The following is a 27,272-nucleotide window of genomic DNA, read 5'->3' on the forward strand; positions in this document are numbered from 1 at the left end:
AGGGGGGAAAAAAAAAAGGAGAGCAAGCACTTTTCTGAGGAAACCACGATCCATAAATTACACAGTTCATCCGCTGTCTACCCTAAGCCTCCCCAAACTGGGCCATCCTGTGCCCAGATAAACTTCAAAGGGTTCCATTACCCAAGTAGAGATTGGGGAAGCCGAACGATGAACAGCCTCCAGCATTACCGCCAGAAGGTTGTGTTTTTCTAAATAAGTAAGTAAATAAATAAGTAAATAAATAAATAAGGCAAGCAAGCATTTTTTTCCATCTTCCATTCCCCTGGAATGCACGAGTCAGCTCTTGAACTAGCATTTTTTTTTTCCTCCCTACTCATGTGGGGAAAAAATTGCCTTCGCTGGAAACAACAACAACAACAAAAAACCCAAACAAACGCAAAGCAAGTCACAAGCAGTCATCTGCAAAGCTGATGCCCCGAGCTTCTTAGAAGAAAAGTTTCTTGATCAGCAAATCTCTGCACCAGCTCAGTGCTAAGGCAGCAGACCAAAGGGGCTCACAGGGGTGACATTGTGGTGCTGGAGAAGGCGGCCCCGCTGTTGAGGTCCAGCCTCCTGGTCTGTGTGGGGTTCAGGTAGGCAATGAGGCAGCTCCGGTAGCTGAGGGAGACCGCTGGGTGTGGGAGAGGTGGGCCTAGGAGGACTTTCAGTGGCCCCCTGATGAAGGCAGGTGCAGGACAGTACTCAGGACGCCGCTGGAGGACAGGCTGGCCACGGCCACCTGGTGCACCTGACAAGGTTGTACAAACCACCAGGAAGGGCTCCAGCCTGATGAGAAGCCTTGAAAGAAAGGTACCTTTGTTCTCAGGGTTGCTCAGAGGACATAACTGCTGTGATACGGCCCTTCTTAGCAGGGTGAGGATGTGCAGGTAAACAAATATTGATGGCCCAGCGTCTGGGGAAGCCGTGAATAGAGAAGTCTGTGATATTGTGATTTATAAGAAAGAGCTGACACTCAGGGGCACCTGGGTGGCTCAGTCGGTTGGGTGTGCAACTCTTCATTTCGGCTCAGGTCATGATCTCACGGTTCGTGGGTTTGAGCCCCATGTTGGGCCCTGTGCTGACAGTGTGGAGCCTGCTTGGGATTCTCCGTCTCCCCCTCTGTCTGCCCCTCACCCACTGGTGCTGTCTCTCTCTCAAAATAAATAAACAAATTTATTTATTTTTATTTTTTCATGTTTATTTTATTTTTGAGAGAGAGAGACAGAGCATGAGCAGGGGAGGGGCAGAGAGAGAGGGAGACACAGAATGTGAAGCAGGCTCCAGGCTCTGAGCTGTCAGCAGAGAGCCCAGTCACTGGAACTTGAGAACTGTGAGATCATGACCTGAGCCGAAGTCGGACACTTGACCGACTGAGCCACCCAGGTGCCCTAAAATAAATTAATTAATTAAAAAAGAAGAAAAAAAAGAAAAAAAAGGCACACACTAACTCCCTTAAAGTGGCTTAACAACAAAAACATGAAGGTCCCTATCAGTGGAGCCCAACGGATAGGAAAAAAATTAGTTGATTCTACAAATGTATATTTCAGACCTTTTATTTATTTTTTTAAGTCTGTTTATTTTAGGAGAGAGAGGGAGAGAGAGCACTCAGGGGAGGGGCAGAGAGACAGAGGTAAAGAGAGAATCCCAAGCAGGCTCCACACTTTCAGTGCAGAACCCTACTAGGGGCTTGATCTCATGAACCATGAGATCATGGCCTGAGCAAAAATCAAGAGTTGGATGCTGAACCACCTGAGCCTCGCAGGTGCCCCTATGCCAGGCCTTTTAAAAAGCATCAAACAATCTTATCCAAAATGTAGTGTGCTCTTGACTCAGGCCCTGGATACAAAGCACACTCATTTGACGGGCCGATTGGAGATCCCGTTTCCACAGAATTAACTCTACCCAGAATGAACGCTGGATAGATCCAGTGAGTTGTAGGAGCAATTGTCCTGGTCAAAGTTAGTATGGAAAACTACTAGGACCCGTGCTGACTTGTACTGATAGCCATCCTGGGCCACGCGAATCTGAAGGCACTCAAAGAAATCAGCGGACACAACCCAGGGCAGGTGGGAGTCATTCCTTACAGATGAGCACAGGAGGCACGAGTTACATAGTTAATGGTCACTGAAAATCATAAACAACGTCACATATTTTATTTATTTATTTATTCATCCATCCATCCATCCATCCATTCATTCATTCATTCATCTGATCGCTAGGCCCAGGTGGGGCTGGAACTCATGACCCTGAGTTGGAGAATCACATGCCCTTTGGACTGAGCCACCCAGGAGCCCCAGACATAATGTTATCTTAAGACAAATTGCCCAGCAATCAATCTGGACCCCCGCCCCCCAAAAAAGTTAAAAAAAAGAAACCAAAAACCAGCTGGGCACCTTGGTGGCTCAGTCAATTGACTAATGCTCAGGTCATGATCTCGTGGTTTGTGAGTTCGAGCCCCATGTCAGGCTCTGTGCTGACAGCTTGGAGCCGGGAGCCCGCTTCGGATTATGTGTTTCCCTCCCTCTCTGTCCCTCCCCTGCTCTTGCTCTGTCTCTCTCTGTCTCTGTCTCTCTCTCAAAAATGAATATACATGAAAAAAAACTACACTTACAAAAAAACAAAACGGAGGGCGCCTGGGTGGCTCAGTCGGTTAAGCGTCCGACTTCAGCTCAGGTCATGATCTCAGGGTCCGTGAGTTCCAGCCCCGCGTCAGGCTCTGGGCTGATGGCTCCGAGCCTGGAGCCTGTTTCAGATTCTGTGTCTCCCTCTCTCTCTCTGACCCTCCCCCTTACATGCTCTGTCTCTCTCTGTCTCAAAAATAAATAAATGTTAAAAAACAAACAAACAAACAAAAAAAAAAAAAAACCGGAGCTCCGGAGGATAGTGGCCATCAAATTGGGGATTATTTCCCTAAGGGGACGAGGAAGCACGCCCCTGCTCAGTTTTGCAGGCTGACCTCTGACCTCGGCCTGGGGGCCGCCCGCGGCTGCAGAGGGCCCGCGCCGCCAGCAGAGGGCGCTCCGACCCAGCAGGTGCCAGCCCGGCCGGCCTCGCGGAAGGAGCGCCAGCCAGGTGAGCCCGGCCCGTGCACTTGCTAGTGAGTCCCCGCCTCTAACCTAAGGCAGCGCTCCGGGAAGTGATCTCGGTGCTCAAGGCGGCAAAGTTCCAGTAACAGGATAAAACCGTAAGGAATGCGTTGAAAGATGCCATTGTTCTCGTTGGAAAAAATCTGGGTGGTCACATGTCTAAGGATCTTGGGCGGTGAGGAGACACCTTTCTTCAGGAAACCATTTGTAGAAGTGATTGCCAGCAGTGAATTAACTCTGGGTAAGGTAACTGTTTTTTGGGGTTTTTTTTAATTTAAATTTTTAAATGTTTTTTATTTTTGAGAGAGAAAGAGAGAGGTGGGGGGGGAGGCTGGGAGCGGTGCAGAGAAGGGGGGTGTTGCAGAGAGAGAGGGAGACACAGAATCTGAAGCAGTCTCCAGGCTCTGAGCTGTCAGCGAAGAGCCTGACCTGGGGCTCGAACCCACGATCTGTGAGATCCTCACCTGAGCCTCGGACGCTTAACCGACTGAGCCACCCAGATGTCCTGACAACATGGTTGTTTAAAGGCAGGACAAGCAATTAACTTCCTTAAAAGCAAGCAAGGGAGGACCGCCTGGGTGGCTCCAATTCCTAAAGCCTCTGACTTCAGCTCAGGTTGCGATCTCATGGTTCATGAGTTTGGGCCTGTGTTGGGCTCTGTAACACAGAGCCTGCTTCAAATCCAGTCTCCCTCTCTCTTAAACATAAAAATAAACATCAAGAAAAACTTTCCAAAAAAAAAAAAAGCAAGGGAGGGAGGAAGGGAGGAGGGAGGGAGACAGTCCAAAGGAGGGAAGGAGAAAGAGAGGGGAAGAAAACACCAGCTAAGCAAGTGTCCCTTCTGTCCACTAGTTGGGGGCAGTCCCAAACAGCACACAATGCCACCCTGAGACGAATCACCAGGAGTTAGTGGGGGCAGTCCCCTGGACGGCTTCCCCAGATACACACAATCCCATCTGGAGTCCCTTGGGAAGAAAGTAGCAGCTGTGCGTGCTGATAAAACCCCTCAAGGAACCAAGATAAAACGTGTGGCCGACTGTCACCAGGACCCCCAGGGTCCCGATCTGTCCGGGCTCACCCTAGCCGAGTGCCTGACAAGTGCAGGAGGGCATAGAATGTTTGGCAACTGGTCCTACTGGGTCATTTGTAACTGGATTCCTCTCACCTGTCGGTTCCATGAAGCATAGGCAAACCTGAAGCACATCACTGGGATCTCCATGGATTTTCCCAAATGCTGACGGGCAGATAAGGAAGTCCTTGCCAGGACTCCAAGGAAGATATGTTCTTCAATATTCAATAGTCACGGAGACAGTGGGGTGGGCACTGTCGTCTTGTCCCTGACTTAGAGTTAGTGTCGGGTGGTATTTTTTATTACAGCCTGTAATATTTACTCACTGAGATCCCGAACTTTAGGCTAAGATATCTACTATATTTGTTTATTTTTTTAAGGTTTATTTATTTTTGAGAGAGAGACAGAGCGTGAGTGGGGAAGGGGCTGAGAGAGAGGGAGACACAGAATCCAAAGCAGGCTCCAGGCTCCGAGCTGTCAGCACAGAGCTGGACGCGGGGCTCGAACCCATGAACTTCGAGATCACGACCCGAGTCTAAGTCAGACGCTTAACCGACCAAGCCACCCAGGCGCCCCTCTAGCTAATATTTTAAAGAACCATCACATTCTATTTAACTGTGTGTCAACATGAATAGATATTAAATGTTGTCAAATGCCCCTTTCGCATATCTGGAGATGATCATAGGATTTTTTTCTACTTAATCTCTGTTAAGATGATAAATTAATGATTTCCTAATTTGGGCCATCCTTGCATCCCCAGAAGAAACCCCACTCAGTCAAAATGGTTTTTTGCTTTTGGTTTTTTAACATGCTGCTGAGTACCAGTCTGTCCTGGAACACAGCCCTGTGGTCAAAAAATTTGATGCTAATTCAATTTTCTTTCCCTTCTAAGTTAATTTGATCTATTGCTCAGTTGTCGAAATAATTGTTTTCCTCTTAAAAAAAACACGGAAGCGCCTGGGTGCCTCAGTCTGTTGTGTATCTGACTCTTGATTTCGGCTCAGGTTGTAACCTCTTAGTTTGTAAATCTGAGCCCCACCCCGGGATCTGTGACAGTTTAGAGTCTGCTTGGGATTTCCTCTCTCTCTCTCTCTCTCTCTCTCTGCCTCTTCCCCATAGTCACTCTCTCTCTCACAATAAATAAATAAATTTGAAAAAAGTTAAAATTATAAAACCAACTGGTACTTTTTCTAGAATGCCTCATGCTGAGGCCTGTGGTCGATTTGCCTAGTTTCATCCTGGGCCCTTCAATTTGAAGGCCCAAATCTCGTATTTGGGGACAGGTTTTTTGTTTTTTTTTTTAGATCCTGGCTTTTATTTCTGGTTTCCCTTCCTTGTTTTCCTCTTTAGCTGTTTCCTTGTCTCTCCTTTTTCCTCCCACTTTCTCGTGAACGGTTTCTAACCTCTTCATTTATATCTGGGTTGTTTTGTTCTGTTCCTCGCTTTGGCCCACCACGTTTTCTGTGGGCCTGTTCATGCCTGGTCCCTTCCTGGACCTTGTCACTGCCTCTTTCTGAGCGTCCCGCCCCCCAACTCCTTTCTGAGAGTTCCTGAGTTTACAGAGCCTCTCGACATAATTGCTATTGTCTCTGTGCCGGGATGTTGTGATTCAGAACAAGAAGTCTGTATTGGGTTGAGCCCATGTGTTTGCACGGTAGACTTCATCGGGAGCCTCGCCCGCCTAGTTTTTACTGAGGATGCTGTCCGTGGGTATTTTTCTCTGCTGTGCCCGTTCTCCTGGTGTTGCGTTCTGTTTGTTGTTCACGAAGGAATCCGCGAGATGGAAAACCAGATCCGCCTTGCCTCTCTCGACGTGCATTCATCGTTCCGTGGCTCCCATGCATTCATTCACTCGTCCCGCCGCCCATCCAGAGTACGCCTACACCCACCCACCCTTCCCAGCTGTCCGCAGGTGCGCACCTAACGATTCCACGGACAGCCACGAATCGGAAGCCTAGACGCAGGAGGGAGCTCTCCATACGCACCAGATGTCACTCTGCATTGCGGAACAACACAATTACTCATGTCTCTTCCTCAAACCGAACACTCAGGAAGAGGAGTAGGAACAGTTGGAACAGAGAACTCTCCGTTCCGCTCTTCCTCGGGCTTCCGTCGAAGGCCTTCTGCACCTCCGGGTCTTTGAGGCGGTGGGTGATAGCGAGTTAGGGCTGTCGCCAAGGCAGGACCCGGCGGACCTGTCCCCATGCGCCACACGAGGTCCAGGGCACAGGGGACCTCGGGGGAGGTCTGCGGAGTCAGTCACGGTTTTCCTTGCGTCCTGAAGCACGGTTTCTCCGCCTCAGCAGAACTGGAGTTTGGAGCTGAGTCATTCTTCAGCGGGTTGCAGCGGCTGGGGGGCAGCTGTTCTGTGCACGTGCAGCAACTGGGCCCAAAACTGTCTCAAGACGTTGAAGCCGCTGGGCGCGGGTGGAGAGGCGTGTCTTAGTCATCTCTTACTCTTTCTGATGCTCTGACGTGTTGGGGTCTGGCTGACTCTGGAGGGACAGCCCTGGTCGGGGCTCGCTGATTCCTAGAAACATCAAACAGCTGGCCTTTGAGTGTGCCTCTTCCTATGCAGATCGCCCCTTTATTTTTATTTTATTATTTTAGTTTATTATTTTGTTAATGTTTTATTTATTTTTGAGACAGAGGGAGACACAGTATGGGGAGGGGAGGGGCAGAGAGAGAGGGAGACACAGAATCCGAAGCAGGCTCCAGGCTCCGAGCTGTCAGCGCAGAGCCCGACACTGGGCTCGAACTCACAAACTCTGACATCATGACCTGAGCTCAAGTCGGATGTTTAACCGACTGAGCCACCCAGGCGCCCCTAGACTGTTTTTATTTTTAAGTAGTCTCTCCACCTGGCGTGGGGCTTGAACTCACAACCCCGAGATCAGGAGCCTCCCGCTCCTCTGAATGAGCCAGCCAGGGCCCCCCTCCGACCACCCCTTTATCACACTCCAGGCCACTATTCTCTGCCCTAATCGCCAGGGCCAGGTACCGAACAACCAGGGACATCCCCTAATGGCCAAGAGCCCAACACAAATCTCTTCATTTGGCCTCACCTGTTCCTTCCCACAGACACCCACAATCAGACTCCGCCCCTGTTTTTCCCTCCCTCTGCCTCTTGCCTCACCCTGGTACGCCTCCCCCGCCCCCACAGCATGGCCTGCCCCCTCCTTTTGGGATGTGGGAATGTAGCTGTGCTGTTTCTCCTGCTGACACTTGGGACCCCAAATGCATGGGGCATCCCCAAACCACCAACTAGTTCTCCACCTTCCTGGACACCGAGTGTCCCGTGATTCAGGTTGGTCCTGACACCATCTACTGGAGATAGTGTTGGACGCTGAGAGTTAAGGCTCAGTCTCACGAAACTGCCCCCCACTTCAGATGCCAGGTGCAAGTCCCAATTTGCCACCTTGTTCCTGACTGAATGGCTGTAAACCAGAGGGGTTCCCACCACCCCTTCCTCGGGGTTGAGAATTTGCCGGAATGGTTCATAGAACTCTGGAAGGTGCTTTGCTTGAGAACTAGTTTATTATAAAAGATGCAGGTCAGGGGGCCCCTGGGTGGCTCAGTCGGCTGAGCGTCCGACTTCGGCTCAGGTCATGATCTCACGGTCTGTGAGTTCGAGCCCGGCGTCGGGCTCTGTGCTGACAGCTCAGAGCCTGGAGCCCGTTTCAGATTCTGTGTCTCCCTCTCTCTCTCTGACCCTTCCCCGTTCATGGTCTGTCTCTCTCTCTCTCAAAAATAAATAAACGTTAAAAAAAATTTAAAAAAATAAAACTGGTCAGAGGTGTCTGGGGGCTCAGTCGGTTGAGTGTCTGAGTCCTGACTTCGGCTCAGGTCATGATCTCACAGTTCATGGGTTCAAGCCCTGCATCAGGTTCTCTGCTGACAGCTCAGAGCCTGGAGCCTGCTTGGGATTCTGTGTTTCCCTCTCTCTCTGCCCCTCCCCTGCTCCTGCTCTGTCTCTCTTTCTCTCAAAAATAAACATTAAAAAAAAGTAAAATGGCAGTATAATTGCACACAATATATCACACCGGTTTCAGGCACACAAGACAGTGATTCTGCAAGTTTATATGCGATGCTGTGCTGATCACACACGTGCCCTTGCCGTCCGTAATTATCACAGGTCTGTTCAGCAAACTCACTTCCTTTTGTAAACTTGGATCCTCAGAATGTTTCACAACAAACATAACTCTCTATTCCTAACAGCCACGGTTTCAAGGTTTCAAGTCGATAGTCTTAGGAACGATTTTTAAAAATCTATAGGTGCTCTGAAAGTATTGTCTTTTCTGATGGCAAGTAAATGCTTTTGACTTTAATGTTAAAGACCTTGGAATGTAGCTGTTTGCTAACTTTTTTTGTAAGCCATTTACACAAAGGTTAATGACTAATCCAGTTAAATCAACTCACTGGTGTCAACCACTTTTTTTTAATGTTTATTTTGTATTTTTGAGAGAGAGAGAGAGAGAGAGAGCGTGCATGGGATAGAGTGCAATCGAAGGAAGGGTCAGAGAGAGGGAGGCATCCAGATATTTGGTCAAACGTTATTGCAGGAGTGTCTGTGAGGGTGTTTCTGGATGCGATTAACATTTGGGTCAAGCCCATCACCTTGTATGATGTAGGTGGGCCGCGTCTAATCAGTTGAAGACCTGACTAGAACAAAAAATTCTTTTTTGGCTGACTGTCTTTGAGCTGGGAAATGCATTTCTTTTTCCTGCCTTTGTCCTTTTCTGGACCCTGAACCTGTCAGGCTTCAGACCAGATGTACACCATCAGGTCTCCTGGGTCTCCAGTTTGCTGAATGTAGATCTTAGGGTTTGTGTGTGTGTGTGTGTGTGTGTGTGTGTGTGTGTGTGTGTGTAAAACCATCCTTATCATCATCCTATCAGCTATGACCACTGGATGAGCAAGTCTTCCAAGTGTGGGAGGCCAGATTCCCAAGGGGATTCATCTGTTTCCCAGAAAACCGTAGCCCAGATCCCCTGGATGCATTCATTTCCTTCCTAGAATATCCCCACAGGAGCCCTTCTTCCTCCTCAAGTGTGCATCTACCTCCGCAGCAAGCATTTAATAATTCCAAGAGAGGCTCCTTTCTTTTAACCTTTTTACTACGTTCTGGGCATTCTGCCACATGCTTTTGGGAGACCAAGCTCCTAACTTGCACGGGAAACATGACCACAGCCCAGTCTGAGCCCACATCCACCGGTGAGCCCCAGAGATTAGAGGGATCGGCAGTTCATGCCTCACGGGCCTGTTTGCCAAAGTCTGGGATTTCAGAATTCTTGCCAACGCATGAGTAATCTTGTCCCTGTTTCGTGGATGCGGGCGGAAGACTCGTACTCCAGAGTCACAAAGGATCTGTTCCTCACAGCAGGAGGACCATGTCTGTGCCGGCTCCCCTGGCCCCCCATGTCCTACCCGGGCAACCCGGAGGGGCTCGGATGGGCTCTGCACGGGCAGTGGTTTGCATTGAAGCTGATGAACACTAGCTCAGGGGTCCACATCTTGTAGAGCAACCTTGCTCTTTAACCCGGAAGGAGACAGCCCCTCACCCCTCAAACTCAGCCCTGAGAGATGGCCAGATACTCCATGGAGGGCCGTGCCTCATGGCCTACCCAGCAGCAGGCAGGGGGCCCACGGTCCACAAAGGACAGCCTCCTCCAACAGCAGTGCCTTATTTACCTGCTGGATGTCTATGCTACCTTGCCGTGAACAGTTAGATGCCTTTCCTTACCTGAAACTACTCAGGTTATCTTACCCACAATCGCTGGATGCATGTATCCTTAGCAGAGTGAGCCTAGGTGGGCCTGGGTGGCTCAGTAGGTTAAGTGCCCAACTTTGGCTCAGGTCATGATCTCATGGTCCATGAGTTCGAGCCCCGCGTCGGGCTCTGTGCTGACAGCTCGGAGCCTGGAGCCTGCTTCGTACTCTGTTTCTCTCTCTCTCTCTCTCTCTCTGTCTCTCTGCCCCTCACCTGCTTGATCTCTCTCTCAAAAATAAACTTAAAAGGGGGCGCCTGGGTGGCTTGGTCAGTTAAGCGTCCGACTTCAGCTCAGGTCATGATCTCACAGTCCGTGAGTGCGAGTCCTGCGTCGGGCTCTGTGCTGAGCGCTCGGAGCCTGGAGCCTGCTTCGGATTCTGTGTCTCCCTCTCCCTCTGCCCCTCCCCTGCTTGTGTTCTCTCTGTGTCAAAAGTAGATAAATAAACATTAAAATAAATAAAGATTTTAGTTTCTTCAGGAAGCTCCACTCGTAATGTAGAGCTGGAACTCACAACCCCAAGATCAAGAGTCACAACCTCCTTGGACTGAACCAGCCAGGTGCCCCTATTTAACTTATTTTATTTTAAGTGTATTTGTTTACTTAGAGAAGGAGAGACAGAATTCCTAGCGGGCCCGTGCCTGTCAGCACACAGCCCAACGTGGGGCTCGATCCCACAACCCCCGGCGACCAGGACCTGAGCTGAAACCAAGAGTCAGATGCTTAACCGCCTGCCCCACCCAGGCCCCCCTGTTTTACTTATTTTAGAACAAGCAAACACGCTCCCACCCCCACACGCTTTAGCTTGTGATTCCTGCTCCCAAGAATGCTCTCTGCTTTGAGGCATTCAGGCCCCAGGCAGAGAGGCGTCTTCTGATCACCTAACCTGGAATCCCTACCGTCTGCTGTTTTGTTTTCCTCCAAAGGTTCCGACGTCCAGCCGCATGTCTGCGTGCTCCTGCGGGGAAGGTCAGTCTCCCCTGTGGAACAGCAAGCGAGCGAGGACCTCACGGGCACAGTGCACTCTGTTCATCTGTTCATGCTTCTGGGTGGGTGTCTCCCCTCGCCCCCCCCCCCACCCCGCCCAGCACACTGACCTCCACGCCCCTGCAGCCACCCAGTGGGGACACCTGAGTCTTGCCCCCCCCTCCCCCCCGGCCCCTGCCTCCCCTGGCCTCCTCACTTCCCTACCTGGCTTTTCTCCACCCAGCAGGATTATTTTAAGCACAGACATCAGGTTATGTCATGTGCAGTTTTAAGAGCCTCTCATTGCTTCCTTTTCCATTTTGAACAAAAGCCAGGCTTTATCGTGCCCCAAAACTTACCTTCCACAATCCAGCTCCCAGTCACGTCAGTGGCTTTACTTCCTGCCCCCTGGTCAGCCATCTCTGTCCCACGCTGCACTGGCCTGGGACCTCATTTCGGTACACTGCAATCGCACCCCTCCTTTGCAGGGCCCTTGAGATGATTCCTCCCTGTGCCTGAGATGTCCAGACTCAGTCTCTTCCACTCTCTACCTGGCTGGCTTCTCCTAATCCCTCAGTTCCAGCTCGAAGGTTAACCAGCTCAGATGTGGCCCTTCCCACCAGGTCAGTCTAACGGGGGACCCCTCCCTCCAGGGACCCCGTACACCCTCCCATGCATTGTACCTGTCATGTTTGAAAGGATCCGATCCATGTCTGACCCTGTATTGTCTGTCTCTGTTGCCAGAATATGTGTGCCCCTGATGGGCCGCATCTGTCTTCTCCTCGGCCACATGCCCCCTGCCTGCAGCCATCCTGTGCAGCCAGCAAATTGTTGCCGAAGGAGAGAGCAAAAGAATCTTTGGCATCTTCATCAATATCTAGGATAAATGCATTTTCTCATCATAGCTCCTAGAGCATGATCTCAGCACGGGCAAGAGCCCCCCTAGGGCCCAGGGTCTCACATAAACCTTCACCCAGCCTCTTTCCTGAAATGCCCCACCCCAGACTCGGGTCTAAGAACACAAGGAGAGACATCACGAGGGGTGAGAACCCCCAGGGCCAAACCCGTCTCTCACTCTCCAGGCCTGAGTTTATCTGGGAAATGACACATGGTTTTGGAAACCTCCTAGGACCCTCGTGCCAGGAGAGGAGAGATGTGGTGCCAGCCCTGGAGCAGCTCCCAGTCTGCCAGGGTGGCCACAGCCTGACGCACAGAACACTGGGTCCCGGCGACAGATGCCAGGGTGGAGCCCAAGTCTGCAGATCGTGAACCCTTGGGGTCAAATTCTGGCCTTCCTTCCAGCTGTCTGGGGACAGATCAACTGCTACTGTTTATCAGTCTTTTCACCCTCGCCGGGAGCCAGGTGTCTGCTCCCCAGGGGCAAGCTCACTCGAGTCTCCTTCCAGAAGCATTTAGTCTCCATTATATGGCTCCCTGTTGGCCGGGTTAAATTCCGTACCCAGCCTCGACTCCGGCATCACTTACATGGTAAACTGCAAAGTATAAAGTACTTTTGTACAAAGGAGAGGATGGTGAACACTTAAGAACGCAAGATTGCAACAATCAATGCCTGTGGACCTGGAGGGCATTATGCAAGGTGAGCTAAACCACAGAAAGACACATAGCGTAGGTAGGCTATGGTGTGGAACCTAACAAAGCTGAACTTCCTAGAAACTCAGTAGAATCGTGGTTACCAGGAGGCGGGGGATTAGGGAGATGTTGGTCAAAGGGTGTAAATTTGGGACTAGGAGATAAACAGGTCGTGGAGATGGGCCGCACAGAATCCGGAGTATAGTTTGCAACACTGTATCATCAGTTTCAGAGCTGCTAAGAGTCTAGATTTTATTCTCACAGCAGTGAAATGGTAAGTGTATGACATGGTGGAGATGTTAGCTAATGCTTTGGTGACAGTTTTGCAATATATAAATGTATCAAATCAGGTGACAGTTTTGCAATATATAAATGTATCAAATCAGGTGACAGTTTTGCAATATATAAATACATCAAGGGGCGCCGGGGTGGCTCAGTCGGTTGGGCGCCCGACTTCGGCTCGTCATGATCTCACCATTCGTGGGTTCGAGCCCCACGTTGGGCTCTGTGCTGACAGCTCAGAGCCTGAAGCCTGCTTTGGATTCTGTGTCTCCCTCTCTCTCTGCCTCTCCTCACTCATGCTCTGTCTCTCTGTCTCAAAAATAAACATTAAAAAAATTAATTTAAAAAATATCAAATCAACATGGTGTACAACTTAAACTCACACAATATTATATGTCAGTTATATCTCAACAAAAATAAAAATGTTTAAGTTTATTAGAGACAGAAAAAGAGGGAGAGACAGAGAGAACTAGGGGGTGAGGGGCAGAGAGAGGGAGACAGAATCTGAAGCAGGCTCCAGGCTCTGAGCTGTCAGCACAGAGCCCGACATGGGGCTTGAACCCACAAACCATGAGATCATGACCTGAGCCGAAGTCAGACGCTTAACCTACGTGCCCCAATGAAAATAAATTTTTTAAAGTCAAATAAGTCTCCCACCAATCCCAGTTTTCCAGTCTCAATCCCTCTCCCCTCTTACCTCTTCATTATCTTCTCCAGAAATTCACTGTATATACAAGATCATATTTAATCATTAGCAAGCAACAGGATGTTGCAATATTGAGGCTCTTTTCTAAATGCTCTATTTGATTTGAGCTTCATAATTAATACATAACTGTTAAATGGGTAACACATTTATGGGTTTAAGAAATCCCGGAGCACCTGGGTGGCCCAGTCCATTAAGTGTCCAACTTCAGCTCAGGTCCTGATCTCAAGGTTTGTGAGATTGAGCCCTGCATCGGGCTCTGGACTGATAGTGTGGAGCCTGCTTGGGATTCTCTCTCTTTCCCTCCCTCTCTCTCTGTCCCTCCCCAACTCACTCTCTCTCCCAAAATAAGTAAATAAACTTAAAAAAAAAAAAATCCCACTACCGTAAAAAGGTACACTTTAAAACGTCTTATCCCTCCTGTCATACTTAATATCCTTCCTTTATAGGCCATCACTTTGATGGGTTTCTTATATTTCCCTCCAGGGTTTATACACAACCCAGAAGACAGGAAAACATATTCCCATTTTTAAACCTTTCCTCACACAAATGATGACGTAATCCTAATCTGTGCTTGCTTATCTTACTAGAAAATAGCTCCTGGGGATTTTCCTAGGTTCTGTTCAGTTAAATAACAAAAGTTCAACTGAGTAGGGCTGCCTGGCTGGCTCCATTGGTAGAACATAGGACTCTTGATCTCAGGGCTGTGAGTTCAAACCCCATGGTGGGTGTAAAGATCACTTTAAAAAGGATCTTAAAAAAAAAATAGAAACAAACGTTCCGCTGAGTACATTTAAAGATCAAACTGGCTTTATTCCACAATTCATGAATCAGGCAGCGTCCCGGGCAGCAAACAGAAAAAAGTTACAGGAGAGATAGTTTTTTAAAGGGAAAAAAAAGGGGGGGCCTGGGTGGCTCAGTTGGTTAAGCTCAGGACATGATCTTGCAGTTTGTGAGTTCAAGCCCACAGCGGTCTCTGTGCTGACAGCTTGGAGCCCAGAGCCTGCTTCAGATTCTGGGTCTCTTTCTCTTCCTCCCTCGTTCACACTCTGTCTCTCAAAATCAAAGATTAAAAAAAACTTTTTTTTTTAATAAATAAAGGCAGAAAAGCGGTAGAAAATGGAAATCACTAGCAAAAAAACACATCATTTCAGGCCAGGTCTCCTCCTGGGGAGACTGAGGGGCCCATCCACACTGGTGTTTACCAGATAATTCCAAGGTGACCGATTGAAGGTCACATTCCTGGGGGCTGGCACTGCATTTACGTTAGATCTTAAGTCTTGGTTTCCTGATGTGGGGTTTTGGCACGAGTGACTCCATTTTGGGCCTGCTGTTTGCCTTTGTACCACCGTATGCCTTTGCAAATACTTAAATTCTCCTCCAGTGACCCCTTTGAGTTTCGTGGTTCCTGGCCCCAAAGGTGCCCCGCACGCACATGGACATATCTGAAAACCACACGGTGGGTAGAAGGCCGATGTGGGGTATGGCTACTCTGGAGGCCAGACCCATGCAGGCAAAACAGACGTTCACTCGGGGAATGGGGAGGCCTGGGAACATCTATACAGAGGATTTGGACGTGAGCAGTCATCTATAATCCAGTTACCATCACACATTCTTGTCAACCGTATCCACTGTTCTCTACAATCCTCTGAATCTGCCCAGGTGCCTGGAGTCACTACAACAGACTCTGTTGACTCTTGGCTTTTTCTCTTGTTGGGAGAGATTCGGTTTCTTTTATTTTCTTTTTTTAATTAAAAACATTTTTTTAGGGGCGCCTGGGTGGCGCAGTCGGTTGAGCGTCCGACTTCGGCTCAGGTCACGATCTCACGGTCCGGGAGTTCGAGCCCCGCGTCAGGCTCTGGGCTGATGGCTCAGAGCCTGGAGCCTGCTTCCGATTCTGTGTCTCCCTCTCTCTCTGCCCCTCCCCTGTTCATGCTCTGTCTCTCTCTGTCCCAAAAATAAATAAACGTTGAAAAAAAAATTAAAAAAAAAATTTTTTTTTTAATGTTTATTTTTGAGAGAGAGAGAGACAGAACACAAGCAGCAGAGAGGCAGAGAGAGAGGGAGACACAGACTCTGAAGCAGACTCCGAGCTGTCAGCACAGAGCCTGATGCAGGGCTCGAACTCACAAACTGTGAGATCATGACCCGAGCCTAATTCAGACACCTAACCGAATGAGCCACCCAGGCTCCCCAACCTGAATTCACTTCTCACAATTTTGGAGGCTGGAAGTTCAAGATCAAGGTGCCGGCCCAATTCTGTCTGGCGAGGATTCGCTTCCTGGCTCATGGAGGGCTGTGTTTTCCCTGTGTCCTCACACAGAGGAAGGGGCAAGGCAACCGCTGGGGTCTGTCTTATAAAAGAGCATCAGTCAGATTCTCGAGGGCTCTACCCTCATGATATAATCACCTCTCCAAACAATCACACTGGGGATTTCAATATATGGGGGTGGGGGTGGGGGTGGGCATTCAGTCTATAGCAACACGAGTTTCTCTATTTTAACATAGCCCAACTTACCCTCTGTGTCCTGTTTAAGAAATCTCTGTCAATCCCAAATGCCAAAGATGCTTTCTTTTAAGTTTGTGTATTTCTTTGTTTATGTACTCTCCACAGCCAACTAGGGGCTCAAACTCATGAACTCATGACCTGGAGATCAAGAGTCCCATGTTCCTCTGACTGGCCCAGGCAGGCCTACCTCCAACGTCTTATTCTTGAACATTTATTGTTTGGGTGTTTTGTTTTGCTTCATTTTGTTCTGTTTTGTTTTAAGTAGACTTCACACCCAGCACAGAGCCACACAGGGTCTCATTCATGACCCTGAAATCAAGACCTGAGCTGAGATCAAGAGTCAGACACTTAGGGGCGCCTGGGTGGCTCAGTCGGTTAAGCGTCCGACTTCAGCTTAGGTCGTGATCTCGCGGTCCGTGGGTTCAAGCCCTGCGTCGGGCTCTGTGCTGACAGCTCAGAGCCTGGAGCCTGTTTCAGGTTCTGTGTCTCCCTCTCTCTCTGACCCTCCCCCGTTCATGCTCTGTCTCTCTCTGTCTCAAAAATAAATAAACGTTAAAAAAAAGAAATTAAAAAAAAAGAGAGACGCTTAATAGACTGAGCCACCCAGGCACCCTGAATATGTGTTGTTTTATATTTCACAGACCTCAGAATCATCTGGAAATGTATCTGAGGGGATGGTACGGGGTGGGGGTTGTTTGGAAGGGTAAATTCTCCCTCCTCTACCTTCTTCAAAGGTTTTCCCAGCTGGTCTAAGAATTAAACCCACATGAGACAGATTAACAGGAGAAAATCAAACTTCACTTGTATGCACAGGAATTGCACATACCTGAGAGGTTCCAAGACAGAAAGGTAAGATAAGGGGGTGCCTGGGTGGCTCAATCGGTTAAGCATCTGACTCTTGATTTCGGCTCAGGTCATGATCCCAGGGTTGTGGTTTACAAGCCCCATGTAACGGCTCAGTGCAGAGCTGGACAGCATGGAGCCTGCTTGGGACTCTCTCTCTCTCCCTCTCTCTCCCTCTCTCTCTCTCTCTCCCCTGCTTGCACACGCTCTCTCATACTCTCAAAATAAATAAATAAACATAATAAAATAAAAATTTAGAAAGGTGAGGTGAGGGGTCCACATCGTCCTGAGCTAAGGAGTGGGATGTTTGGGAAGTAGCTGTTTGCCCTGCCATACAGGTGGGTCACTCAGATAAAACTTATCACTGGTAATGGCTCTAATTCTGGAAAACACCCCCAGTTTAGATTCTTCTAGGCAGTTAAGGGAGAGGCATAAACTTTTTCTCCAGCCTGCAGGGTCTCGATTGCCTTCAGCTCAAAAGAGTCCATATGCCAAAGTGGCACCTTGTTTGAGGAGTCTTGATCTGAACCCGTTCAGGGACATGGGTTCAGGGGGAGTCAAAAAAAAAAAAAGCCCATCTCTTTCTCCACCACAACGTGGCATATGTTAGCCCTTAAGTCAAGGGACTATTTGTGTGTCTATCTGTTTCTGAATCTGTATCTGTCTTTGTGAGACCTCTGGTACTTGCTTCCGGCTCTGCCCTCTCCCTCGGGGCATTTGCACCTGCTGGAATGTGCTTTCCTCACACTCTTTCGGAGATAATATCTCCTCATCCTTCAGCTCTGAGCTCAAATGTTACCCCTCCCCCAAAGGGGCCCTTCTCTGGCCACTCCATCTATTTTTTTAAATGTTTATTTATGTATTCATGAGAGAGAGAGAGAGAGAGAGAGAGAGAGAGAGAGAGAGGCAGACACAGAATCTGAAGTAGGCTCCAGGCTCCGAGCTGTCAGCACAGAGCCCGACACAGGGCTCGAACTCATGAACTGTGAGATCATGATCTGAGCCGAAGTCAGATGCTTAACCGACTGAGCCACCCAGGAGCCCCCTGACCACTCCGTCTAGAACAGACCCCCACTGTCCTCCACATATTTTATTCCATTACACAGAACAACTTGTGTCTGTATTTGCATATTCACTGTCTTGTTCACTCGCGTGTCCCCTGTGCTCAACAGGGTCGTGCATTCACTTGGAATGAATGAGAAGAAAAAGGTGCCTCTTCTGGACGCGGGATGACTGCCTTGCACACCTCACGGTCCCCTAGAGGGCAGCCCAGTCCCGCAGGCCATCTGGAGTTGTTTTTGTGAGTTTTGACTGAACTACGCCTTTTAACTACAAATTTAGAGAGACCGCAAATGGTGGGAGCCTAGGTTCAGCCCTAGATGACCCCAAATGAGGTATTTTTATTGACTCCAGGCCCCGCTCTAGGTTAGCGAGGGCATGCAGAGGTGAACTGGGCTGGGTAGCCATCTGGTACCCCACAGCATCCCGTGCAGATCACGGACAGAGGGATAAATCAGCCTCAAACTGTGTGTTTGATCCCCACTATTTTAATCTGAGAAAAGGAGCTCAATAGGAAAAAGGCATCTGTATTCATTTATCATCACAAGGCTCCTTGCCTGGCAGATTAAAAATAGCCCGTTGAAATGCATGCGTACTTACGTGTTCTGACTTGGTAATGTATTTGCCACGGCAGAGGATTCAGAAAATACAAAAAAAAAAGGGGGGGGGTGTAGATAGTGAATTAAGTCTCTCACACGTGCCTGTGTGCCAGCTGTCCCATTCTGCTTTCCCTCTGGTCAAACCCAGTTTCTTTTGTATCTTTCTAGAACTTTCTGTAGCTTATTTTATACAAATTAGCACATATTCCGTATTGTATCATAATTAACATGCGCTGGTGCGGAGACATCATGCTAAGCGTTTTTACGTGCATTGAGTCGTATAATCTACATACAGATGTAATTAAAACGATCAGTTGAGATGTTTAAAATACACACGGAGAAGCTTCATTGCCACACCTGGACCCCACATTTCATTCTCTGCCCACCCTTACAGGTCTCCACGTTTAGGAATCTCTTCTGTATCCTTGCAGGGTTGAAACAAACATAACCACATGGACATACCTATTCTTATTTTTATTTTTATTTTATTTTATTTAAAAAAAATTTTTTTTAACATTTATTTATTTTTGAGACAGAGAGAGACAGAGCATGAACAGGGGAGGAGCAGAGAGAGAGGGAGACACAGAATCTGAAACAGGCTCCAGGCTCTGAGCTGTCAGCACAGAGCCCGACGCGGGGCTCGAACTCACGGACCGTGAGATCATGACCTGAGCCAAAGTCAGACGCTTAACCGACCAAGCCACCCAAGGCGCCCCTATTTTTATTTTTTTAAATGTTTATTTATTTTTGAAAGAGTGTGAGAAGGGGAGGGGCAGAGAGGGAGAGGGCACAGAGATCTGAAGTGACAGCAGAGAGCCCAATGCGGAGCTCGAACCCACGAACCGTGAGATCGTGACCTGAGCGAAGTTGGACGCTTAATCCACTGAGCCACCCAGGTGCCCCTATTCTATTTTTTTTTTTAATGTTTAGTTTTTGAGAGAGAGAGAGAGTGTGAGCAGGAGAGGAGCAGAGAGAGAGGGAGACAGAATTTGAAGCAGCCTCCAAGCTCTCAGCTGTCAACACAGAGCACTACTTGGAACTCAAACCCACAGACCCGGAGATCATGACCTGAGACAAAGTTGGACACTTAACCGACTGAGCCACCCAGGAGCCTCTCTTTTTTTTTTTTTTTTTTTTTTTAAGATATGCACCCTGTGGCACTATCTGGAGGTGCCATTGTTTGTTTACCTGGTCCCCTAGAGATGGGGACTTGACTTATTTCCCATCTGATAAGAACATTTAGCAGGGGAGTTTTACAAATCGAATAGATTTCCTTCCTCACTCCCCCCCAAAATGCAGCCTACGTCTTCAAAACAGAAGCCTTCAGTCTATTTTGCTGAAGGAGGCTGAAAGTCACCATCTGTTAATCCAATCTGCATTACGGAGGAAAGGAAAATCGTCTCATGGGCTTGACTCTTCCTCTCCGGACCCCACTGAGGCTAATTCCTGAGGGTCTCTGGCAGGGCGGCCCCGTGACCTCAATAGGGAATCGAGGTTCTGGTTTGCACATAACGTTTCTTCTGGACCTAAGAAGCAGAGGCGGAATTTATAGGAAGGACCCTGCCTAAATCACATTATGCATGGGAAGGCTAGACAATCAGGCTTGGGAATTTGGTGGGAAGCCAAGAACAGACAGCAGACAGCGTTCTTAAAGTCACATGTGTGACCACAGCCCGGCCGGGAAGCTGGGTCTACCACGATCCCGGCTGGACACTCCCTTCTCTCATGCCGGACCAGTGACTGATGACCTCACCCTTCCCGCTGAACTCTACACTTCCCTCTGTCCTCGCCTCTTTCCTGCCTAATCAAAGTCCCGGGAGGAAGCATTCAATTACCTATCCCATACCTTCCAGAGACTTCCATTAGACATCTGTGGCTCTCCAAGGCTCCTGCTCTGTGAAGGTCTGGGCCCCCTAGTCTTCTAAAAAGTCAGATACCAGCTCCCACCGCTGCACCCACCGTGGGGCACTGCCGCCGAAATAAGGTGGGGGTTCAGATACTGGGAGATCCCCACATATCAGGCATTGTCTATAGTGTTTATAGATGCTGAAGTTCCGCAAAGAGCATTCTGGGATGCAGGGGCAGTAGACACGTGCCCGGAGATGGGAGACCAGGGATATCCCTTCACACAGCAGGAGGCTTGGAGAGCCACAGATGTCTAACTTCCTTCTTATTCAGGGTTGTTTTTAAAACGAAACAGGGGGCGCCTGGGTGGCTCAGTCAGTGGAGCGTCCGACTTCGGCTCAGGTCATGATCTCGTGGTCTGTGAGTTCGAACCCCGCATCCGGCTCTGTGCTGACAGCTCAGAGCCTGGAGCCTGCTTCAAATTCTGTGTCTGCCCCTCCCCTGCTCATGCTCTGTCTCTCTCTCTCAAAAAGAAATAAACATTAAAAATAAATAAATAAATAAAAATAAAACGAAACAAAACAGCAATAGATATTCCATTTTGCCAAACACTCTTTTTCGCATATATGGGATTGTCAGATGATTTTTTTTTCCTACCTGGCTCTGCTAACATGATAAATCTCATTAACAGTTTTGTGAATATTAGCCATTCTTCTTTTTCTCTGGTAAACTCCATTTGGTCACAATGTATCTTTTTTTTTTTTTTTAATCTTTATTTATTTTTGAGAGACAGGGAGACAGAGCGTGAGCAGGGAAAGAGCAGAGAGAGAAAGGGAGACATAGAATGGGAAGCAGACTCCAGACTCTGAGTTGTCACCAAACCCAACGCAGGGCTCCAACTCACAAACTGTGACATCATGACCTGGGCCAAAATCAAGAGTCAGACACTTAACCAACTGAGCCACCCAGGCTCCCCTAAATTTTTTTTAATGTTTATTTTTTAGACAGACAGAGCATGAGCAGGGGAGGGGCAGAAAGAGAGGGAGACATGAAATCTGAAGCAGCCTCCAGGCTCTGAGCTGTCAGTACAGAGCCTGATGTGGGGCTCAAACCCACAAGCCACGAGATCATGACCTGAGCTGAAGTTGGACACAACCAACTCAGCCACCCAAGCGCCCCACAATGTATCTTTTTCTTATATACTGCTGTAATCCGTTTGCTGGTTCAGGCTGGCACATTCCAAGAAAAAAAAAAAAAAGCTTCATGAAAAAGTTTTATGAGTTCCAGCCCCGCACTGGGCTCTGTGCTGACAGCTCAGAGCCTGGAGCCTGCTTCGGATTCTCGGTCTCCTCTCTCTGCTCCTGCCCCACTCGTGCTGTCTCTCTCTCTCTCAGAAAATAAATCAACATTACAAAAATAAATGTATTTTTTTATTTTTTATTTTTTTGAGTTCAGAATTTGTTTAAAAGTGTATTTATTTTGAGAGAGAGAGAGAGACCGAGAGACAGCAGGGGAGGGGCAGAGAGAGAAGGAGAAAGAAAAAAATCCCAAGTAGGCTTTGCACTGTCAGGACAGAGCTTAAATTTTTTTTTTTTAATAAATAAATTGCTAGAGGATCTCACAGAACTCAGGGGAACACTTAGGTTTAAATGCTATGAGGGGCGCCTGGCTCAGTTGGTTGAGTGTCTGACTTTGGCTTAGGTCGTGATCTCATGGTTCATGAGTTTGAGCCCCACATCGGGTCTGTGCTATCAGCACAGAACCTGCTTCAGATCCTAGGTCCCTCTCTCTCTGCCCTTCCCCCACTTGCGTGCTCTCTCAAAAGTTAAAAAAAAATTTAATGATATGATAAGGGATATGAATCCACAGCTAGATAGGAGAGATGGCTAGGACCAGGTGTGGGGAAAGGCTTCCAGGCTACTCTCTCCCAGGACCTCCTGTTCACCAACCCAGAAGCTCTCTGAATCTAGCCAGTTCTCCTTCGGGTTTTATGGAGGTTTCATGACATAGTCCTGGTTGGCTAAGTCCTGGCCATTGGCTGATTCCACCTCTGTGTCTCCCCTCCCCAGAAGCCAGGGAGAGTGAAAGTTCCAACTCCCTGACCACTTAGTTGATCCTCCCAGAAGCCAGCCCCCACCCTTGGGTGGAGTCCAAAAAGTCACCTCCTTAACGTGACTCCTTAACAAAAGACACATTTATCATCCTTCTCACAGGAAATCCTGCGGGTGCGGGTTTCAAGAGCTGTGAACCAGAACCCATGAATCATGAGAAATATATATTTAGTCATCTGAGGGACCAAGTACAGATTTATAGATCCCACCGCAATACTCAAACATTCCTTAAAAAAAAAAAAAAAATCAGGAGGGGTGCCTGGGGGGCTCAGTCGGTTAAGCGCCCAACTTCAGCTCAGGTCATGATCTCACACTCCGTGAGTTCGAGCCCTGCGTCAGGCTCTGTGCTGACAGCTCGGAGCCTGGAGCCGGCTTCGGATTCTGTGTCTCCCTCTCTCTCTGCACCTCTCCTGCTCATGCTCTGTCTCTCAAAAATAAATAAATGGTAAAAAAATAAAATAAAATAAAACAAAAAGTCAGGGTACTTACTCTTCTATTTTTTTTTTTTTTTTCTGTTCCATTCTGAATGTTCCAGGGTGTTTCATTATTCTATTTGTCTGGCTTTGTGCCAAAACCACACTCACTCAATTACTTGGCTTTGTAAGTAAGTCTTTTTTTTTTTTTAAAGTTTATTTTTTTAAGTAGTATCTACACCCAACATGAGGCTCAAACTTAGGACCCTAAGATCAAGAGTCACATTCTCAAGGTGCCTGGGTGGCTCAGTCAGTTGAGCATCCGACTTCAGCTCAGGTCATGATCTCACAGTTTGCAGGTTCAAGCCCCACATCGGGCTTACTGCTGTCAACACAGAGCCCACTCCAGATCCTCTGTCTCCCTCTCTCTCTCTGCTCCAACCCCGCTCGTGCTGTCTCTCAAAAAAAGAAAGAACTTCTTTAAAAAAAAGTCCCATGTTCTAGCCACTGAGCCCCACAGGTACCCCTGTATTCCCATCGTCCTACAACATTGCCAGATTTCCAGACACATCTCCAGATGTGAACCTTTCAACAGCCCAAACTAAAACTCTGTATCCCTTAAACACTAACTCCCATTTCTCTCTGCCTCTAGCCCCTGGTGTTCTGTCCTTTAAAACACTATGTTTTGGGGCACCTGGGTGTCTCGGTCAGGTAAGCATCCGACTTCGGCTCAGGTCATGATCTCACAATTCATGGGTTCAAGCCCTATATCAGGCTCTGTGCTGACAGCTCAGAGCCTGGAGCCTGCTTCTGATTCTGATAATGTGTGTGTGTCTTTCTCTCTCTGCCCCTCCCCTGCTCATGCTCTTTCTCTCTCTCTCTCAAAAAATGAATAAGCATTAAAAAAAATATTTAGGGGCACCTGAGTGGCTTAGTCAGTTCAGCGTCTGACTTCAGCTCAGATCACAATCTCACAGTTTCTGAGTTTGAGCCCCTCATCAGGCTCACTGTTGTCAGCACAGAACCCCCTTTGGATCCTCTGTCTCCCTCTGTCTCTCTGACCCTCCCCTGCTTGCTCTCAAAATAAATAAAACATAAAAAAAAAAGTATTACAAATTTTTTAATAAAAATTTTTTCTAAATAAGAAAAATCTTTAAACACTAAGTTTTGGGGCAATTTATTACCCAGCAGTATGTGAGTAATACAGAGATGTATAGAAATAGATGAATTTGGGGCCCCTGGGTGGCTCAGTCGGTTAAGCACCCCAGTTCAGCTCAGGTCATGATCTCGCGGTCCGTGGGTTCGAGCCCCGTGTCGGGCTCTGTGCTGACAGCTCAGGGCCTGGAGCCTGCTTCAGATTCTGTGTCTCCCTCTCTCTGACCCTCCGCCGTTCATGCTCTGTCTCTCTCTGTCTCAAAAATAAATAAACGTTAAAAAAAATTTTTTTTTAAAAATAGATGAATTTGAGAGGGAAGACAGAAGGCAAAGTGACAGTGATGGGGTTTTGGAGTGTTGCGGGTTCGGAGCCCAGAGCCCAGAAAGAATTCTTGAAGATGTCTTCCGTGCAAAAATGGTGATGTTATTAAAGCACGGAGACAGGACCTGTGGGCAGAAAGAGCCACACCGGGGTTGTGCGGAATGACTGGTTATATACTATGGAGTTGGGGGAGGTAGAGTCAAGAGGAAGTTTCTGGGTTTTGTTTTTGGGTTTTTTTTTTAGTTTTTAAAGTTTATTTCTTTAGTTTGAGACAGACCGCATGCGTGGGGGAGGGGGCAGGGAGAGAAGGAGAGAGAGAATCCCCAGGCTCTACACTGCCAGGGCAGAACCCGATGCGGGGCTTGAACTCAGGAAACCGTGAGATCATCACCTGATCTGAAAGCAAGAATTGGATGCTTAACTGACGAATGCACCCAGGCACCCCATGAGGAAGTTTCTTGAAGGGATTTCCATACGCTAAAGAAAATTCACAGATGGTGAGACTAGCGATTATCAAGGTGAGGTTGTTTTTCCCTCTAGCAAAGCATTAACTTGGAGACAGTAGGTAGTTCCTGGACATGAGGCTATTGATAAGGTTGCCTTTTTCTTGTAATTCACTAAGGTATTTATAAACTGATGGAGATTCCTGTCCTGAAGGACTGTGATCTCTATCAGTTACCATTTGGTTTCCTTTCCTTTCCTTTGTCTTTGGGCAGTCAGGAGAGCCTGAGGAATATTGTGCAACTGGATGAAGGCTGGTGACATTCACTACTGGTGTTGCTGGGAAGGACAAAATTTTGGAGGAAAGGTTGTCTGTTCATTTTAGATGTGTTCAGTTTGGGGAAAAAACAAAAAAAAGGAGGCGCCTGGGTGGCTCAGTGGGTTAAGCGTCTGACTTCGGCTCAGGTCATGATCTCATGGTTCGTGAGTTCGAGCCCCGTGTTGGGTTCTGTGCTGGCATCTCAGAGCCTGCTTGGGATTCTCTCTCTCTCTCCCCCTGCCCCATCTCTCTCTGCCCCTCCCGCATGCTCTCTCCCTGTCTCTCTCTCAAAATAAATAAATATACTTAAAAAATTATTTTAAGGGGCGCCTGTGTGGCTCAGTCGGTTAAGCGGCCGACTTCAGCTCAGGTCATGATCTCGCGGTCTGTGAGTTCGAGCCTCGCATCGGGCTCTGTGCTGACTGCTCAGAGCCTGGAGCCTGTTTTGGATTCTGTGTCTCCCTCTCTCTGTGACCCTCTCCCATTCATGCTCTGTCTCTCTCTGTCTCAAAAATAAATAAACGTTAAAAAATTTTTTTAAATTATTTTTAAAAGATTTATCTGCATATATGTTTCCCCAACTGAAGACTAGGTCCTCCCGGTCTCCCTTCCAGCTCTGCATGGCCAGGCACCTAAACTCCGTACAATGGGATGTGTGCAGTTTCAGAATTATACCTTCCAAAAGAAGGAAGCATGCGAACCTGTCCCCCCTCCCCTCTTCCTGCTAGCTGTAATGCCGATGTAATGGTATGGTCTGGATCACGTGTTGGATCCCAGATAGAAGCGCTTGTTGAAGATGACTGACCAACAATAGAGAATGACTCCTTGAGACCGTGGAGGCATCATGTCAACCTTGGATTGTGAACATCATGTCAACCTTGGAGAGAAATAAACCGTCATCTTGTCTAGGCCTGCATCGTCTAATATGGTAGCCATCAGCCACATGGGGCTATTGGACAGTGAAAGTGTGGCTGGTGTCACACACTGAAAATTTTGATATATTGGATTGAATAAAATATGCTGTTAAAAGGAACACTTCCCTTTGACTTCATTGTAATGTGGCTACTAGAAAATTTAAAATTGCACATGTAGCTCACATTAATTTTTTATTGGTCAACGCTGGTTTAGGCCATTGATATTTTGCCTTTGTTATAGCAGCTGAATGTCACTAGTAACGGGTCATGTAGTCATTGGTGCCACTTGAAGTCACGTGTAGGGGGCCCCCTAGCAAGAGTAGGTCATGAGACGAGCAGGGGCTCTGGAAGAGTTTTGAGGGACTCTAGTATTCAAAGGAGTATGAGCTTGCAAGAGTCAGAGAACGAGCCCAGAGAAGGAACAGGAAAACCAGGAGAATGATGTGCCTTACAATCTTAGAGAGCAGCGTTTCAGGTTGGAAGGAGGTACCAAGTGCATCGGTTACTTGAGAGGTCAGAAAGATAAAAACTGGGGGACCTGGGTGGCTCAGTCAGTTGAGTGTCCAACATCAGCTCAGGTCATGATCTCACAGTTCGTGGGTTCGAGCCCCACCTTGGGCTCTGTGCTTACAGCTCAGAGCCTGGAGCCTGCTTTGGATTCTATGTCTCTGTCTCTCTCTGCCCCTCCCCCAGTCACAGTGTCTCTCTCTCTCTCTCCCTCTCTCTCTCTCTCTCTCTCTCTCTCTCTCTCTCTCTCTCAAAAATAAATAAACATTAAAAAAAAGTTAAAAACTGAAAAGAAGAAAAAGTTGTTCAGAGTGGTAGGAAACTATATTCGTTTGCTAGGCCACCACAAGAAAGTACTGTGGACTGGGTGATCCAGGAATTTATGGAAGCTACAGAAATAAGCAGAAATTAATTTTCTCATAGTTGTGCAAGTTAGAAACCCCAGATCAAAGTATCATCAGGGTTGGCTTTTTTCTGAGGTCCCTCCCCTTGGCTTGTAGACTGCCATCTTTTCCCTGTGTCTTCACATGGTCACGGTGTGAATGCACTTAATTCCACTAACCGTACACTTAAAGATGGTTGAAGAGGTAAATGTTATGTTATATGTATTTTTACCACAATTAAAAATAACTCTTATTTCTGAAAAAGTCAGTGAAACAATCTACTCCCGAAACCATTGTTGCACTATAATGCTAACTTGGATGTAAGTTAAAAAATAAATAAATTATTAAAAATTAAAAAAAAAATTAAGTCAGTGAAAGATTCTTTGAG

The 27,272-nt window shown here is 47.9% G+C and overlaps 1 long non-coding RNA gene across 1 annotated transcript; it reads left to right on the forward strand.

Moving 5' to 3' along the window:
• The first annotated feature begins 3,047 nt into the window (after nucleotides 1–3,047).
• Nucleotides 3,048–26,667, forward strand: LOC113593354 (uncharacterized). Its single transcript, XR_003413448.2, has 3 exons — nucleotides 3,048–3,327; nucleotides 17,989–18,116; nucleotides 25,695–26,667. It is a non-coding gene; the product is annotated as an uncharacterized LOC113593354 (long non-coding RNA).
• Nucleotides 26,668–27,272: the final 605 nt, after the last annotated feature.

Source organism: Acinonyx jubatus, chromosome E2 (genome assembly GCF_027475565.1).
Source record: "Acinonyx jubatus isolate Ajub_Pintada_27869175 chromosome E2, VMU_Ajub_asm_v1.0, whole genome shotgun sequence".
Taxonomy (NCBI): Eukaryota; Metazoa; Chordata; class Mammalia; order Carnivora; family Felidae; genus Acinonyx; species Acinonyx jubatus.